The sequence below is a fragment of the Poecilia latipinna genome, unplaced genomic scaffold (genome assembly GCF_001443285.1).
Source record: "Poecilia latipinna isolate Pla-1442-1.1 unplaced genomic scaffold, P_latipinna-1.0 Scaffold3335, whole genome shotgun sequence".
NCBI lineage: Eukaryota > Metazoa > Chordata > Actinopteri > Cyprinodontiformes > Poeciliidae > Poecilia > Poecilia latipinna.
The window spans coordinates 60,982-80,387 of record NW_015115951.1 but is presented as its reverse complement, the minus strand read 5'-3'; the positions used below and the strand labels follow the sequence as shown (position 1 = coordinate 80,387).

The window sequence follows — 19,406 nt, the reverse complement described above, 5'->3', positions numbered from 1 at the left end:
ATCAAACCACCGGTCCAGCACCGGTGGTTTGATTATGCCGTCTTAGCCGAAGACTTCAAGAAAACGACTGCGCAGGTAAATGTTAACTCAAACGGCCTTTCTGACAGTTTTAATGTTCGTTTAACCACCCGACACCCCATGCTACACCTGCTTGGCTAGCTTTAGCTGCTAACAAAAACAATAAACTAAGGGTGCTCACGTCCAGTACTCGAGAGCTACCGTCCTGCAAGTTTTCGATGCATCTTTACTCCGACAGACCAGGATCAGCTCCGAACAAACCTGCTAACCAGCCTTTCATTTGATTCAGGTGTGTTAATTGGCGCAGGGAAGCATCTGAAAGTTGCAGGATGGCAGCTCTCAAGGACTGGACTTGAGCTCCCCGTACTGAACAGTCGTACCGCGATATCCAAACAAATAAACTTAGTTAAGCATAAGTTGATACTCTTGCGCAAACAGAAAGTTAATGCATTCATAAAAAAATAATCAAAAACATGATGATCTTAATATGGAACTTACCTTGTTTTTTTTTGTTGTTGTTTTTTGTTTTTGTTTTAATAGATCTTTATTGAGATACAGAATACATAACAGTATAAACGCAGCATACATTGTGGTATAATGTCTGCCAGGGGGTTACAAACATTGAGACAATATATCACCATTACATTACATAAATACATTAAAGAGAGAACATAAAGACCAAAGTTTTAATAACTTTCGGGAACTTACCTTGTTATGATAAGCTCCAGACAAGACGCCATACTGCTGTCTCCCGGGTAAACACGTGACGTCACATATACGTTGCTATTGTGAGAGCAACTCTTTAGCAAACACTATTTCTTTAGGGAAACTGACAAACCTATCTTTAAATTTGACTAAACAAGTGTTTAATTAACATTGTATTTTTAACATACAACACCAACACTGGTAATCTAACACTTTTGATTGAACACTCTGTAGATTTCTATTCATTCCCTAAAAGATTTATTATGTAAAGTATGTTTTCTTTCCGTTTAATATTGACTTTAAATGCTGGTAATGCAAATATAGGTAAAATGTCTTGCCTAGGAAAAAAACTATTGTACAATTATTTTGTGGTAGTTTACTGCCAGTCATCAGTCTTTATTGTGACAACAGAAGAAGACATCAAATTGACAATATCCTACCGTATTTTGGAATAACAGTTACTGCTGGAATTTCACCGTATATTTACAGCCTTTTCTAAGTGTGTGTGCGTGTGTGTGTGTGCTAAACATGTATAGCTTAATATTCAGTATTAATCATTGTTTATATTTATATAAATATGTATTGATAAGACGAGAGCTGTCCATAAGGCGTCTGTCCTTTTATTACGTCTATGTGAGAAACAGCCCGGTCTACGGAAGACGGGTCCTTCGAAGGCCACGAATATGGACGACCAGAAGAGAGAGAAGCTGTAGCCTTCAGCGAGCTGCCTAGCCTCCATCTCGGCGTTATGTTGCTTAGCAACCGTGACAACGTGAAGCACAGAGCGGCGACGGAAAAAAAACGGACTCGAAGTTTGTTTTTTTTACTCTTTATTTCTGTATTATTCTTCACCTTTTGTAATAAAGGCTGTTCCATAGTAAAAAAAAATAAAGAAATGTTTGTCTGATTCTAAAATGTTTAAACATGTAAAGCAAGGGATGTACGCAAATTATTCATTTTCAAATACTCTCCATATCTCAGGAAGTAAGACATTACAGTTAAATAAAACTATTATGTTTGAAGAATTAACTTTAATCAGTCAAACCCATTTGCTCAGGAATAAATTAAATACTTTAGTGAACCAAAATTTCTTACAGCTATTGCCAGACTTAATATCTGTGTTTCACCTCCACTCATAGTGGAAAACCAGCGGGAGTTTTTAAAACGATTTGCCGGACGACAAAGGTTCTCTCTCGGTGTACTGAACCTGGAGCGCCCGGCCAGTTAAGAGCTGGCAAGGGGAGCTGGCTGTTAATGCAGCAGGAGCAGACATCTCCGAAAACGTCGGAGCAATATTGCAATTAAGTGATTTACTGTTGAACTGAGCAGATATTTGAGATCTATACATCTACATTCTCACCTAAAAACTTTTTAAAAAATCATTTTGTGTAATTTTAAGTGTAATACAGCAAAAATAACTTTGCTGCCATTGCTGCTTTTCTGAACACCCGTTTTGGTTTTAAAGCTGTTTTTTGTTCGACTCCCTGTGCTGGTCTGGAGCACTTCCGTTTTCAGCACTTTTTGTTCGCATCTTTTCTTTTGTTTGCTGCATTTCATTTGTTGTTGTCATTTTTCTTTGCATCTCTTTTTTTGTTTGCTGCATTTCATTTATTTGCGTCTCTTTTTTTGTTTGCATGCTTTCTCTATTGTTGCGCATTTGCACCTGTCGGCCACCGTAAGAACCAGCGCCTTACACCGCCAGCTTGAAGACTTGNAAAAGCAAGGATCTTAAACTCCTCAATTGTCGTGCAAGTCACATCAATGTTGAAAACTGTAGGCTGGATTAATTTACAGAAGTTGTAGAGGAATTCATGGTACTTTGCCCTGAAGGTGAAGTGTGCTTTGAAAGTTCATCAAAAGCTACCTTGGATGATCTTGTGATTACTGATGGTGAAGTGTCTTTGGTGCTGCTCTTGTTTTCACCAACATGCTTTAGGAAGGGCTGTCCTGGTTCCACGGCAATGAGGAAGGCTTCAACACTGGCTTGCATCTTTGACATAATGATAAGATGAATAATAAAAATTATTAAATATATTTAGCAGAACAGCTACATTCAGATAGCAAACAAAGCCAATGAGAAAGTGCTTCTACAAAGAAGTAGGATCATTAGAATAACCACATACCTGCACATATCTGAAAACATGGTCCACAGTTTGACATGAGCTGTTTTGGATTCTTCTTGTGGCCTTTGGATGTAGGATGAAGCACATGAACCAACAGAAGAATGCCTGGTTTTCCCAGCCTGGAGGAACAACAGGATAAATAGCAGACACATTAGGATAATAAATAAACATTTTAAAGAGAAGTGTGAGCAAAACTAACCAGACCCACCTGTGTGTGTGTGTGTCACCATCACAGTCATTCAAAATACTTTGTCCACCCGGTTTACCCTGGAGAGCATTTTTCACCACCTACAACATAAAGCATAAAAATGTCAGAAATAATTACCATGAACACAACTCAGACATTAGGCATTATAGAAATTAGTCAGCTTATAGAAACATTCTGGACAGCATTTCTTCTACCAACCTGTCAGAAGAAATGTGTTGAAGTCATCATAACAGGCTTCAGTCACCAACATGACGTACTAATGAAGAAAAAAAAAGAGTCAGCCAATATGTCATTATTTATGATGATTATTATTTATAGAGACAAAAACATTTTGGCTTAGCTTTGATCGCATAGATCAAACCACCGGTCCAGCACAGCCACTCTCTCCATTATGCTGTCTATAGCCGAAAACTTCAAGAAAATGACTCCGCAGATAATGTTAACTCAAACGGCCTTTCTGACAGTTTTAATGTTCGTTTAACCACCCGACTCCCCATGCTACCCCTGCTTGGCTAGCTTTAGCTGCTAACAAAAACAATAAACTAAGGGTGCTCACGTCCAGTACTCGAGAGCTACCGTCCTGCAAGTTTTCGATGCATCTTTACTCCGACAGACCAGGATCAGCTCCGAACAAACCTGCTAACCAGCCTTTCATTTGATTCAGGTGTGTTAATTGGCGCAGGAAAGCATCTGAAAGTTGCAGGATAGCAGCTCTCAAGGACTGGACTTGAGCTCCCCTGTTCTGAACAGTCGTACCGCGATATCCAAACAAATAAACTTACGTTAATCATAAGTTGATACTCTTGTGCAAACAGAAAGTTATGCATTCATAAAAAATAATCAAAATCAAAAACATGATGGTCTTAACATGGAACTTACCTTGTTTTTTTTGTTTGTTTGTTTTTTAATAGATCTTTATTGAGATACAGAATACATAACAGTATAAACACAGCATACATTGTGGTATAATGTCTGCCAGGGGGTTACAAACATTGAGACAATACATCACCATTACATTACATAAATACATTAAAGAGAGAACATAAAGACCAAAGTTTTAATAACTTTCGGGAACTTACCTTGTTATGATAAGATCCAGACAAGACGCCATACTGCTGTCTCCCGGGCAAACACGTGACGTCACAGATACGTTGCGATTGTGGGAGCAACTCTTTAGCAAACACTATTTCTTTAGGGAAACTGACAAACCTATCTTTAAATTTGACTAAACAAGTGTTTAATTAACATTGTATTTTTAACATACAACACCAACACTGGTAATCTAACACTTTTGATTGAACACTCTGTAGATTTCGATTCATTCCCTAAAAGATTTATTATGGAAATTATGTTTTCTTTCCGTTTAATATTGACTTTAAATGCTGGTTCTCTAAGATGCAAATATAGGTAAAATGTCTTGCCCAGGAAAAAAACTGTATTGTACAATTATTTTGTGGTAGTTTACTGCCAGTCATCAGTCTTTATTGTGACAACAGAAGAAGACATCAAATTGACAATATCCTACCGTATTTTGGAATAACAGTTACTGCTGGAATTTCACTGTAATTTTACAGCCATTTCTAAGAGTGTAGGTGAATATTAACTAAACTGCATAAAACTGCGGCTAAAATATATGTTAATATAATTACAATTTGACGGGTAAAAATAGTACATGACCGATTTTTTTTAATGCTGTGTCAAGATGACAGACAAAAAAGTCTAGCATGGCCTCTGCACCCATACATCTAATACTTAAATTAATGTTTGTCTGTTTATTAAATACATGAACAGCCCGATCCTATAGTCCCTCGGTTTCTGCTATACTCCAGTTAACCCTCCTTCCGACCTCCAGTGAGGAGTTGAAGAGTTTAATTGCACGAGGGACAAAGGAGTTTCTCGGTCTGTTGGTATTCCACTTTGGAAGAAGCAGTTCCCCACTGAATCTTATTTCCTGGCTGCTGATGGCAGTGTGCAGAGGGTGACTGGCATTGTCCATAATAGCCTTGAGTTTCTGCAATGTTGCCAGCCCAGAGTCCAGTGTTCCCAGCAGTGTTCAGAGATGCTTCCATTTCAGCACACATCAGCGTATAACAAGACGCTGGCGACAACAGACAGGTAAAACAACCCCAGTAGTTTTCCACAGATGTTAAAGGATCTCAGCCTCCTGGTCTGGACCTTCTTTTAGATCTGTTGTATTACTTGTCCAGTTCAACTTGTTTTCCAGCTACAGGCCAAGATATTTATAGGTCTGCACGACCTCCACCTCCACCCCTCCTATCAGAACTGGTCGTGGACAGCCTGCTTCCCTCCTGAAGTCAATGACCGCTTCCTTTGTCTTGGATGCATTTAGCTGCTTGCTGTTTCTATGGCACCAGATAAAGTCCCTCACCAGGCTCCTGTACACAACTTCATATTTTTTTTAAAGTCAACGTCAACATGATAAAAGTCGACATCGACTAGTCACGTTTCACTTATATAGCGAAAATGTAAGTGAAACGTAAGTGAGAATGCTTCACAACTTACAGGCTTCATTATCTATATTCACGTAAATATGGACAAAGTCTGTTATGCATTATTAAAATAACTAAAAATACAACATTATTCCAGACTTCTTTATCAGCAGCTGAGTCTGGTAATAAGTTGAGTTCGACTTATTTTTACTTTTTCCTGAATAATGGCAGGCACTGATGATCGGGTATATTCTCATTTTGGATAGCTGCGCATATAGGACTTAAATTGCTACATTGGCTACAGTTGTGCTTTTGGAGCATTATGATGAACGGATTCTATTTGATTACAGTTAAATTCAGTGCAGCCTCATGCTATCAATGCGCAGGATGCTCTGCTGACTCAGGAGCGACTCTCTGACTTTGCGGGATGAACCAATATAAGACTGCCATCCTCTGTCCCACACTGACGGGTGTGTTGTATGGTGGACATTCTCCCATAGTGTTGAGATTTCCTGGATGGAGAAGAAACAGAGCTAGGTGCCCAACTAGCTCATAAAACTCTAACCCTCTATTAGGATTGTGGGAAATAAAGGAATTTGTCAGAAGAGAATTTTAGGCAGTTTGTACACCCAATTAAATCAGAACCTGAGTCAGTCTTGGAGTTCATCACTAAGGAAAACATCATCAAAATGAGGAAAGTTAGCAATAAAGCTCCTTAGCAATGTTAAGAAGGATAATTGCAATAAGGAAAACAAAAAAATAACATTGAGAAGAGGATAAAAAATGTGTGTAATACAATTTAAAAATAATTAATAGATAAGAGTGATGAGACAAGATGCATATTTTTAAATTATATTGCATGAATTCACTTAATTTCCTTTTGAAATTAATAAGGTATTTTTGAATTTGAATTTACATCTCCATTTATGTTTTTTTGGGAGATACTAATTTTATTTCCTGACAAAAGCAAACCACATGGTTGAAAAAATATCTAAATCTAGAGTATCAATACTCTTTTGGTTTAACTGTGCTTGAGTTGTGCTGATAGATGTGTCTTTCCAGAGAAACACAGAGCTTTTCCTTTATGGGGACACCAGATGTCGCCATTTATCTTTCTCTGTTTTGACTATTGCTCCACTTGTATCAAAAAGTTTCCTTAAACAGTGACATATTGATTAAGATTTTGAGACTGGATGGTATTTACTTCCCTCAGCATGTGCCAGTAAGGACTGAATTCTTTTTCAAACAGGAATACTGAAGTGATTTATGAGGTGAAGAACAGTGACTGGCCAGCCCTTTCCTATTGTTGTGGAATGGGAGGTTCCAGCTATGCAGCTCTTGGGAAACACCACAGGACATCCTTTTCCTCATTCCTCAAGGATAAAATGAAAATCTATGTGTGTTCCAATGTTTCTTTTGTTTTGTGATGGAAAACAAGAAGGTAAATGTTGATCCATTATGTCAGCCTCCTGGCACATTTGTCTGATTTTATAGAAGAAAACAAAACAGCAAATAGGCTTCACAGATGCTCATTTTTAAATGATCATAACACATTTCTGATAATGTTTTAAATTAGAAAATAGGTAGAAATTTTTACGGTTAAGGGGTATAACATTTATATAAAAAAAATATTTGTGTTACGGCCTTTCGTCTGGGTCTAACATCTCTGTTTCAGAGCTCTTAATTGGTGTGCTGATTGGAAATGGAGGCAACTGGCCTGTGTCACCAGAACAACATCAGATCCAGCGTGACCATGCAAGATGGCGGCTGGTGCCTTTGAACTTTAAATGTCATTTAAAAAAGACATTTTATCTCCACCAAATATTTGAGGACAACTGATTCACCAACTGAAAGAAGCAGAAGACTGTTTCAGATAAGCCTGCACTTTTAATGAATTTTTAGAGCCGCATGCTATAAACGTGGCGAGACTAGCTCATGACTTAGCCTCTAGCTACATCCTTTGCTCAGAATACCATCAACAAACATAGCAAAGACGTCTTCACAGATTGAAACATGAAAATTGATATAATTAAAGACAAAAGGATTGTTGAAGAGATTCACTCATGTGCATGCTGTTGAGAAAATAAATTTAAAATAAGCTAGTTTTAAAACTTAACATGTCTTGATTCAAATGCCCTAATTGTGGTTTTGAAATCAGTAACTTATTCTGGCTTTTTGACCTTTATGTTACCTGTAGTTCCAGCAGATGGTTTGCTAGGATCGTTTGAACTGCCTTTTGTCTGTGTGGGAAACAATACAGTAGAAGTTGTAGCTTTTCACACTCATCTGTGAAAGGCAGTAAACACGGCAGGAGTTCCTGGCTTTAGTGAAAGGGTCAGAGATAGCTCCTGGTTGGATGAGCAAAGATACGCCTTATTTGAATAAATTAAAGATAAGAATACGCCTTTTACTATAAAACTTTCTACACAGAAGTAACATATTAGATTTGCTCTTGCAACTCTCCAAAGACGTCTTTGGACGTCTTTGCTTTTCTTTCTTTCCTTCTTTTCCAAGTCTGTCAGGTAAATGAATGTATGTCTCCGTTGTTCTGCAGTTTCTGGTGTAAGTTTATGCATTGTCTTATATTGGATTAAACTCTGTAATTCTGTGACGTCAACACGCATTATTGTTGTTTTCCTTGTGGCTACACGTGGCTCGCCGAGAGGACCTGGGATCCAGAGGAAGAGAGAGAGCCAGACTTTTTTCAAAGTTAACTTATTTAGATATTCTTCCTTAACAATGCCTATCTAAAGACAGAGAAGAATGTACCTCTTCCCTGAAGAAACGCCAAGCTACACAGGCAAGAAATTAATAAAACAAAACCAAATACAATGAAGATGAGGACACTATGGCTGTAACTAGAAAGATAAACAATAGCTGATCAAACTGATGAAGTTGTCAAACATAATACGCTTCAGATTGAAGGGGTAAAGAAATCTGAAGTTCTGTCATAAAGAAGTGGCGGATTTAAAGTGGCAGAATACCGCCCTGAAGGATCAGTGCTCACTCCTGCAAAGAAAGGTCGACGTTCTCAGATTTAAAATGGATGAAGCAGACTTCTACAGCCGGAGGCTCAATCTCAGACTTCACGGTGTTCCAGAAAAAGGTGATAACAATATTCGAAGCCGTGTTGAAGAAATCTGCTGTGAGGTGCTGCCGCGACCGGAGGCTAAGTTGTCTCTGCAATCAATGTGGTCCACAGAGTGAGAAAGCACCAGGATGGAGGCACCACCACACAGGGGCCAGTGATCATCTGGTTTACGTCCAGAACTGCGAGAGGCGCCTTGTGGAAGGGAACCAAGAAGTGGGTCTACCTGAAGAACAACTGGCTCCTCTTCAAGGAGGCTTCTTCTGAGGCAGTGGATAGAGAAACCCACAGCAAGGTATGGCCAGCTGTAGAGGAGGCTTGGAAAAGAGGAGAAAAGACCTATTTTGTTGGCAATAGAGCCTACATTAAAGGGAAAGAAATCAGAGTATAAAGCTATGCAGAGTGTGAATAACTCAATTCTGTTAAGCTAATCAGTTATATTCATATGCTTAAAGTTTACTAATGGTGGTGAAAACTTGCTCTATGCAGCACTTTCATACAGTTCAGTTTAGTTACTTTGAAACAGTTACTTTTTTCGGATTACTGACTACTCCTTGAAAAAGTAACTTACCGATTACTTGATTTGGCAAGTAACTAAGTTACATTAAAAGTAACTTTTTTAGTTTCTTTCAGCAGCTGCTGACAACAACACTCTGCCACCTGTGAAAATTAAATTGATCTTTGCCAAAACTTAATTGCAAGCTATTTTTGTTGGGATCCTGGGTGTTCATATTTTTGGGGGAGGGGTTGCTGCTTTTCCTTCCATGCACTAGGGATCGCCTGGAGGGCTATTCCTGGAGGGCTTGGACCTGTTGCACTGATCTGATTCACCTGCAGATAAGTATCTCATCTAGAGGAGCATAAGAGGAAGAGGCAGCCTACACTTCGGTGCCAGAGTGTTTTGCCAGTTTTGGTATTACAGGCCACCTGTTCATTTCTAGCGTTTGCTTTTTTTGTGATCTCCTTGTGACATTGTTTTTTGTACCTCCTTCTCAGGAACTCTCCTTGTGACGCTGTGGTCTCTTCGTTTTGAAGTTCCAGCACCATAACTCTCATCCAGCATTTTTCCACTCTCCTTGTGACGCTGGTGGATTTTACCCACCAGATGCCCAAGTACCTGTTACCTCCTTGTTGTGACCAGATCTCCCCAGATCTCCACGTAGGCTGTTCTCCTTGCTCCTGCCACAGAGAAACCAGGTCTGACCTTATCCGCCCTTCAGTGCCACCTTCATCGCTCGTTAGCTCAGCAGCAACCCCCCCTTTTCAAGACATCCACCCTGGAACCATCAGATCTCCCCTGGGTCCTGAATCACTTCACCATAAGTAAGAATGTTTCAATTTTTTCTGCACATTGTCATTTCCTTCAGCCAGTGAACTCACCATTATCTCTCCTCCTCCAGTCACCCGCCCAGAGCGCTGATCCAACCCTGGAACTAACTGTTTGCCTTTTTCTTGATTATTGCCATCTTTGTAAAACATCATTTAACTGATTTTCTGAGTTCCACTGATATTCTTGGATGTGGGTCAGAAAATTAAAACCCGACATGACAATTTTATAATAGTAATATCAACAATGCATTTCCACTTACAAGGCTGAACTGAAAGGGAGATTGTTTAATGGTTACAACAGTACAAAAAAAGTTTAATTTGTGTGTTCCACTATTGTCTGGAAAACTCTAAAAAGGATTTTAAAGGCTCCATGCCCCAGCCTCCAGGTTCTGCATTACGGCCCTGCGTTTGGTGTCAGAGCGCAGGGCATAGCGCTCCTACTGCGGCTCCACAACTGGGATATCCTACTCTCTCCACGGCCCTGTCCTTCTGCACAGATTTGACACATATCTTAATAATAATGATTATAATGGCGTTTTAGTTGGGCAACTTTACGGACTCGTTCATTCGTGGCTGTTTTCACGTTCATTGCGCTGTTCATATTAGTCTCGATGTTTTCTGGAGCGCAACGTGAAGCTCGACGTCGTTCACAGCAAATATATTAACAAAGACATCATCAGGGAAATAATGGGCAGGGAGAGTCTGACGTAAACGACCTGGATGACAGACAAATTCTGGGATTTATTATGTGTCTCTGCTTATTTCCAAGCCCAAACGTTCAAAAACGAGCCCCAAAAAGTGCAACCCGCGACTCATTAAATCTGCAAGCGACTTTAGAAACAAAACAAGCCCAAAGCCGCTTATAATAATCGGACTTGGCAACAGAAACTCAAACTAGTTCCTGTTTTTCCAGCAGTGAAATGCGCATCTCTCTGCTCCCTCCACTGTTTACATTTCTGTCGCTGCTGCTGCTGTCGCATAGAAACGGCGGTCGCTCCTCAAGACGCATAGAGTAAATAAAATGGTGATTTCGTTAAGTAACTGTAATCTGACTACTGGATTTGAAATAGAAACACATTAGATTACTGGTTCCTGAAAAAAGTGGTCCAATGTCAGTAACGCGTTACTGATATCCATGTTCATTTCTGTTCTATTAATGCCAGGGGTGTTAGAAACAAATTAAATATTTCTTTTTTGCCAAAATAAGGGGGCAGATTTTTTATTTATTTTTTCCCAAGAAACACATGCTACAGAAACGAATTCGACATTCTGAAAGAGTCGAGGGGGAAGTAGATGTGGTAGTCTTTCGGTAGCAACAGGTCAGCAGAGGTTGCTGCTCTACAAGGGGAAATTCAGAGGAAGCATTATACAGCAATTTACAGACACCAATGGTAGCTGTAAATACACAACTACTATCTACTAGTAGTTGATATTGATCAGACAGAGTTTATATTAAATATCCATGGATCTATCTATGGATTCAAAAATCAAAAAGAAAATGCCACCTTACTTTCAACAATAGAAACTAAGATCAATTTCTTATTATCCTCTTTTCCTGGAGGTAAAATTATATGGGGAGTACATTTTGTCATGGATGAGAGTGAAGACAGATGGCCACCAAAAAACGAATCAGCATCCAGTTTAGAATGTACCTGTAACGTGTTATAGGCCTAATTGATAAATGGAGAAATAAACATTTTGATTCCAATGTTTACACATGGAGTAACAAGGACAGCTCACAACAATCATGCACAGACAGCTGAGTTCTTTGGATATTGTAGATAAAATGATTTACTCAGATAGAATCCTCTGCTCTTACTGACCACAAAGCCATTACTATTAATGGGTTTGTAGCTTTGATTGTGCCAGGTTATGAAATTAACCTGCCACAATGATAGCTAAGCGTGAATTTTTAGTGTCAGTCAACACAGTTTGATCGTCTATCTTCAGTCTTAACTTTAACCCAGGTTGAAATAGTTTTATGATACCAAAGTCAGCAAGCTTCAGATTATGGCAGTTATAGATGTTGGTCACTATCACTGAAACCATATTTTGTTGCTTCAGCAGTAATGAAGGTAGACCTGGACCTGCAGGAACATCATCTGCTGCTAGACTTTATTCACCAGAACAAACTGAAAGGTTCTTCATTTATGTTGACTTCTCAACATACTTAAGGATTTAGTCTAATGTTCACACATAGGCCTGTCACAATAATCAATAAATCAATTAATCGGATGATAAATTAAAACAAATTTAATCATTTCCATTGGCCTGATTTATCATTTCTCTTTTTTCTTTCTACCAAAAACTGGATGATAAAAGTCTTTAGTTTGGTACTTCGGTCTTGACTAGCCCTTATTTTGAAAAGCAACTTTGTTTACAAATACTTCAAAATTCATTAGTTTTATTTATTCTGGATATTAAAAATGTCTTCCAGTCCCAGTGTTAAATGTTCATTAGAATTTAAAGTTTAATGACCTTTGAGAATGTATTCTTGCATTATTATTTAATCATTACCATTATATTACTTAAAAATGGTTTCAAAAGAAAATATCGTTTGAGAACTTCTGGAACAATTTATGATACAGTAACATTTTTCAACGTGACAGACCTATTCACACATCCTCCAGAAAAGAAAAATTTCTACTTGTATTGTGATGATTCAAGTAATTTTCAGGTTCAGTGATGGTCTGTCAAAGTCAGGTCTGTCGGTGCATCAGCTGCTCAGGAAAATCAACATAAATTTGTCGTATTTAAATACACAGCTTTATGGTGTTTTCTTTTGTTAATTGATTATAGTAAATATTTGAAACTCCATGTAAGTTTTAAGACATTTCATTGCTAACTTTAGGTAGCTGTGAATCCACCCATGTTAATTTGAATCTATTTTGTTACAGATTCAACAGATTTGTTGCAATCTTAAATAGTTAATCTGTCCTTTGTGTGCAATGAAATGAACATTAAAGTTAATTCAGGAAACACTTTTGTCATCTTCTTTCTACATTATAAATTGAATGATGCCTCTATTTATGACATCAAACTTTTTTTCTGTCATAAAGCAGTGGTCAAACTATGGCTAAATGTTTGTAATTTACTTTCAACAAATGGAAACCAAAATGGTTTTAAAGACACTAACTTCTCATCTACCTCAACACAGGTAAAGTTTCCACTGTATGCAAGTAAATGTGACTATGATTGAGTGAAAATTGTACAGCAGGGCTTTAACTCCAGTTCATAAGGGTCGGTGTCCTCCAACCTTTAGATGTCTCTTCTTTAATGCACCTGAGTCAAATCATGAGGTCAGAGGTCATTAGCACGACTCTGGAGACCTTGACTGTCCTAAGCAGCCATTTAATTCAGGTGTGTTGGACCAGGACGTATCTAAATGTTGCAGGACACCAGACATCGATGCCTGGATCTGAGGATCCTGTTAGAGGATCAGTGTGTTCCTGCAGCAGCTCCATCGGATCAGAAGGTAGATGAGATCTGAAAGATCCTGATCCTCCAAAAAGTAAAACACCACCAGACCCGATCGATCAGTCAGCCGTTTCATCCTCTGTAGAGATAAATATAAAATGTTATTTATACACATAGAAATTCAAAACATTAGAATCGAAAGACAATTTATTTCATTTAATTATATTCACTTTTTGAATAAAGTAAAAGGCAAATCAGAATATCTCACAAACTATAAATATCAGTCAGCAACGTGACTTAGGAATTTGATTGGAACCTTTTGGGCAAAACAGATCCTGTAAGAACCACCCAGAGATAATTTTTATGGATTAAAGACTCAAACTGTGCTGAGTGACACTAAAAATCGATGCTTAGCTGTGAAGAGCTAAAGTAGCATAGTTGACATAAACATTATCTCTCACTAACAGAAACATATGAGGAGGGCAGAGTGTTAAAAGACCAGACATATAAAACGTAATATGAAATAATTTATAATTACTCCATGTCTTATTATAATCGGAGAGCAAAGCCTGCAGGTTTAGCTTGTACTTACTTCAGAGCTAGGGTTGCCACCCGTCCCTTAAAATATGGAATCGTCCCGTATTTGGCTGTTGAATGTTGCGTCCCGTATTGAACCGATACGGGACGCGATTTGTTCCGTATTCTATAAATGTCCGATAGACACACCTATCACACGCATATCAACACTAAGTGTAACAATAACGACCAAAACAAAACACAGGAAATATTAAAGTCAGCTACATTGTCATTGCGGGAGTGAAAGGACCCCAGAACGCTATGGACTGATGCTGTTGTCACGGTTGCCTAGAGACAGACACTATGCATCAACCTGCGTCTTTTTACAACGTCCTCGACCCGACTGTTCACCGTACTTAGAAGTAAAACCTCTCATAAAGATACAGACGTGCGAGGGAAGACGCAAATCCTAGGCTGAATAATGTTAGTGAGAATGAACACAGGCAATTAAAAAAATGTGTCCATCGTGGCGCAGTGTGCTGCTGTATGCATGATCAGGAGAGGAACTGCAGACCCGTCAGAACCTAAAACACTTGACATCAGCATCTCTTCATCCTTCAATCATCTCCCGAGGCTGATATGGTACAGAAGATTTTGCTATGAGTAAGTTTCTTATTGTGCTTTTACTGGTTTGATTATTTGCTTATTTAATGTATAATAATAGCAGCCTAAATAATACAAATGGTCATTTAAAGAACAAGACATACAAATAGATTAACAATAAATACATACATATTTCCTACTTTAAGGGGTTTGTTAGGGCTTTCTGTAGGTTTTATTTTGAAATGCTGATACACTCCTGAACAAAATCTTAAGACCAGTCAAAAAATTGCAAGAATTTGCATTTTGCACTATTGGATCTTAAGAGTAGAGCTTCACAATGTTAAAGGAAAAAATCAGTGCAAGAGACAAGAACTTTTGAGCAGGGAATTTTCTGAAAACTGCATTTACACTCAAACATGATTTTTTCAGCTGATCAAAAGTTTAAGACCATAGTCTTTAAAAGCCAAAAGCTGTGCAAAAATCTGGATTCCATGTCATTTTCTGTCAAGTCTTTACACTGTCAAAACCTCCTATTGGCAAAAGCAAAAAAGCTCACTGACTTTGAACGTGGTAGGATTGTTGAGCTGCATAAGCAAGGCCTCTCACATCGTGCCATTGCTGCTGAGGTTGGACGCAGTAAGACAGTCATTTTGCATTTTTTTAAATGATCTTGAGGGTTATGGAACAAAAAAGTCAAGTGGTAGACCCAAAAAACACAATGCCCTCCTGACAAAGGAGTTCTTCCAAGAGAATAACATCACTCTTTTGGACCATCCTGCATGTTCCCCGGATCTAAACCCAATTGAGAACATTTGGGGATGGATGGCAAGGGAAGTTTACAAAAATGGACATCAGTTCCAGACAGTGGATGCCCTTCGTGAAGCCATCTTCAACACTTGGAGCAACGTTCCCACTAGCCTCCTGGAAACACTGGCATCAAGCATGCCGAAACAATTGTTTGAAGTCATCAACAAGAATGGTGGAGCTAATCATTACTGAGTCTTTTTTTTTTGACACTTTGATTTCTGTTTTGGGGGGTTTTCGGGTTTTTTTGAGCTATGGTCTTAAACTTTTGATCAGCTGAAAAAATCAAGTTTGAGTGTAAATGCAGTTTTCAATTAATTCCCGCTCAAAAGTTTTTTGTCTCTTACGCTGATTTCTTCTTTTAACATTGTGAAAGCTCTTCTTAGAACCTTCTTAAGATCCAATAGTGCAAAATGCAAATTCTTGCAATTTTTTGACTGGTCTTAAGATTTTGATCAGGAGTGTATATTTTATGGATTCATTGTTCAGTGGTCATTAATGGACCAGACATAGACCTGCAGTCTTGGGCGGTTCTAGATGGGGGCCAACGGGGTACCAAAGAAGTTATACTAAATAAATGTCTTATGTATGAGTATGAGTATTCTCAGTGGTGGATCACTTTTTAAAAAAACTTTCACAATTTTACTTTAAAAGCGAATTAAAAATTATAGTGCTGCTCTTGTAGCTGCTGTATATGATCACACTTTCCATCTGCCAGGGATCTGCAACCTGGATCTCTAGAGACACAAGTGGCTCTTTGGCTCACTTATTATATCAAATGATGAAATAATGCTCTGTTTTGTTTTGGGGTTTTTCCCCCCATTCTTTTTCAAGTGTCGCCATGGAAAACCACCAACTATCCTGCCCCTGTGTTAAATTTGGTCTAGAACCAGCCTCCAAACCTAACTCCTTATTTCTATAAATATTTTAGTAATACTCTTTACAGTACCAGAATGTTCACATAAGTTTTATACGTTTGGCTGTCTGATGACACATTTTGAATATTAAATCAGGTGTTATGATCAGTTGATCAGTTCTTGAGTAGTTTACCAAATACTTTTTTACACTTGCTTAATTAAATGTGTTTTTAAGGTATGCTACTCTGATTGGAGTACAATTTTGGGGTAACTCTAACCAACTATGCATGACTGATTGTTCTATGGATCACTTTTTAAAAACAAAAAACACCGCCATAAAATAATGTCTATCACTGCAGTGGAAGTCCCACCCCATGAGAGTAGGACGACGTGCCGTGGGGAGCGTCCCTTATTTTAATTTCTGAAAGGTGGCAACCCTATTCAGAGGACAAACCACCAGGACGCACTGTCTTGCTTCTGGGTTTGCCTGGCGATTTTTCCGGCCAGCAAACCATTCCGCCATCCAGTGGTCATTTTTCAGACCACCTAGTCTCCTGTACCACTCAAAAATGCACAATATGTCTCGAAATAATAGTAGGATATTATAAGGAAGTGCTGAGATATACTGTTTTCCACCGAACTAACGTATTTGCCACTTTGGCACAAGCACAGTGAGAAACATTTAGAGCAGTGTTTCCCTAACCTGGTCCTCACCGTCCCCCTGTCCTGCATGTTTTAGGTGTTTCCCTTCAGCCACACACCTGAATTGTATCTCTGGGTGATTAACAGGCTTCTGCAGTACTTGATGGTCATGCAGTAATTTGAATCAGCTGTTCTGGAATAGAGGCACATCTAAAACATGCAGAGCAGGGGGGAGGTGAGGACCAGGGTTGAGAAACACTGGTTTAGAGAATAAAAACACTAGACTCAGACCAAAACTCAGATGACCCAGCTTTTACTAGCATGTAAACACACCATCTACACACAAATCTGGGAGCTCCCCAAAACATCAAGTGAGTCTCAAAAATACTTGTGCACTCGTAACTGGATCTGTATGTAAATGCAGTTTTGTGTGTGTGTACCAGGTGACTTGTGCATACTTTTTCAACATTTATAGGCGTAGGAGAAGATTTATTTTATTTTTAAGGTTTACAAATCCAGTATTACACACGCACAAATCCTTTTACAAACACACAGATATTTTGAGACTATTTTCACTCCATACCCTTCTGCCACACACCTGGATTGTATCTGTGGGTGATTAACAGCCTTCTGCAGTATGGTTATGCAATCATTTGAATCAGCTGTTCTGGAATAGAGACACATCTAAAAGGGAGAAATTGAAAAGAATGGTTGGAAGGACTAAAACATGCAGAGCAGGGGGGCCTGAGGACTGGAAGCACTGTCCTAGTGTCATTTACCCTATTAACCTAGTTTGAAGTGGTTAAAGAAATAAATCTGGGTAACCAGATACAAGTTCTCAGATGGGCCGCCTTTGACTCGGATTTTACCCCCAACCAATTAGACTCCAGTTTTAAAACCTGGTCACAGAAAGGAATAACCGCATACTGCAGGATACCGGACAAAAATACACTACCAGGCTTTCAATCACTAAACAAAAATATGATATAGAAAAAGGGGACTTCTTTAGATATTTACAATTCAGACAATGTCTTTTTTCACATCATAAAACCTCATGATGTGTTTCTGAGCCATGATTGAGCCCCTCTGCCAGTTATCTTTGCCTTGGATCCAAGCACCTAGACCAGGGGTGTCCAAAGTCAGTCCTCGAGGGCCAGCATCCTGCATGTTTTAGTTCTCTCCCTAGTGGTAGTAACAACCTCCTCAGCAAGTCAATGTTCTCCTTAGGCGTTCTAATGAGCCATCATTTGTTGCAGGTGTGCTAAACCAGGGAGAGAACTAAAACATGCAGGATGCCGGCCCTCGAGGACCGACTTTGGACACCCCTGACCTAGACCTTGCTGACCGGTACGACATCCATCAGTCCAAAGTCTGCCGGATCATCACAGCATGGACTAACTTTTTATTTACAGTACTTGGTTAAATTAGGATATGGAAAGCAGAGGACTAGATACTCAGAAATCTACCTACAGACTTTATTGGTTACCCTGACACTGCAGTCATCCTGGACTGAGCTGAGCCGCTCTTCCTCTCTCCTCCAGAGTGACGTGTTTTCATCAACAGTAAAGGGAAACAAGCCTGACATCTGAGTAACTAAATATATTATATGTTCATTGTTCATTTTGTTATACTGTTTGGACTTACATTAAAATGTAATCTCTTTTGTAATAATCTACATTTCACAAACCTTTATTCCCTTATCTCAGTGTTTACATTATATGAAGTATTTGGATGTAGATCAGGAATTCAAGTGAAATATTAAAATGCAACACTTTCAAGTAATACCAGCAAAGAAATATGAATATTAAGAAATATGCAGTTAGTCATATAATTCAATGTACTAAATAAGGCTGGATGATATGACTTACAAGATTTTTATCCATGGCATTTTTGATTTGAATTGATTCCTCCCATTCTCAATTTCTATAAAAGAAATAATAAAAATAATTACAGAAAATATTTTCAAAAAGTGCCTTTATTTCAATAATCTCTTATGTGAGTTGTATAAGTGTGAGGATTTGTTTTTGTTCTGTGAATTTATTTAGGTTTCTGTCAGTTGAGTCTCTGTGCTAACCCTTAATTGATCTCAGCTGTGTCTTGTTTCCTTGATTATTCTTCTGTGTATTTAATGCCATCTGTGCCTGTGTTTCCTTGTCAGCTCCTCGTCTATTCTGCCTGTAATTGTGTATATTGTACCAGTTGCTACCAGTATCTGAGCTCCTTGCCTCTGCTGACCTGTGCTGCATGGAATATTTTGTTTGTTCATCATTAAACCATCATTTACTCTCCAGACCTGGGTCCACCATGTCTACCCCACCACCACAAATCATGACAATAAGGGTCATGACAATTATTGTCAGGCTACAAGAATTTTTAATTATGAAAATGCAGTTATAACAGTAGAACAAAGATGCAATTTTACAACAATGTCTTAACCTCCTGAGACCCGGGCTTTTGTTTGATGTGCATTTTTTATGTCTCCTTACTATTTGGGATTAGTATGACCTAATTTTAGTTGAAATTAAATTTTAGCTTTCTATGTGCTCTTGAACTATGTCAAAACCAATGCCCTCATATGAGGACAGTGGGTCTGTTTTTGCATATACATTTTTTCCTTGCCATTTGGGATCATAAGGACCCAATTAG

At 38.6% G+C, this 19,406-nt stretch overlaps 1 long non-coding RNA gene across 2 annotated transcripts in view; it reads right to left on the bottom strand.

Annotated features, from left to right (window-relative positions):
* The window catches only part of LOC106940720 (uncharacterized), an 8,294-nt gene extending 4,972 nt beyond the window's left edge, over window positions 1-3,322 (bottom strand). Inside the window, exons 1-3 of one of the 2 annotated variants that reach the window (XR_001423179.1) lie at window positions 3,055-3,322; window positions 2,847-2,965; window positions 2,446-2,713 (exon numbers count right to left, since the gene is read on the bottom strand). This is a non-coding gene — a long non-coding RNA (uncharacterized LOC106940720). Of the gene's footprint in view, window positions 1-2,445; window positions 2,714-2,846 lie in introns of those variants that run through there. The other variant, XR_001423178.1, reaches the window with a different exon arrangement.
* Between the last annotated feature and the right edge of the window lie 16,084 nt (window positions 3,323-19,406).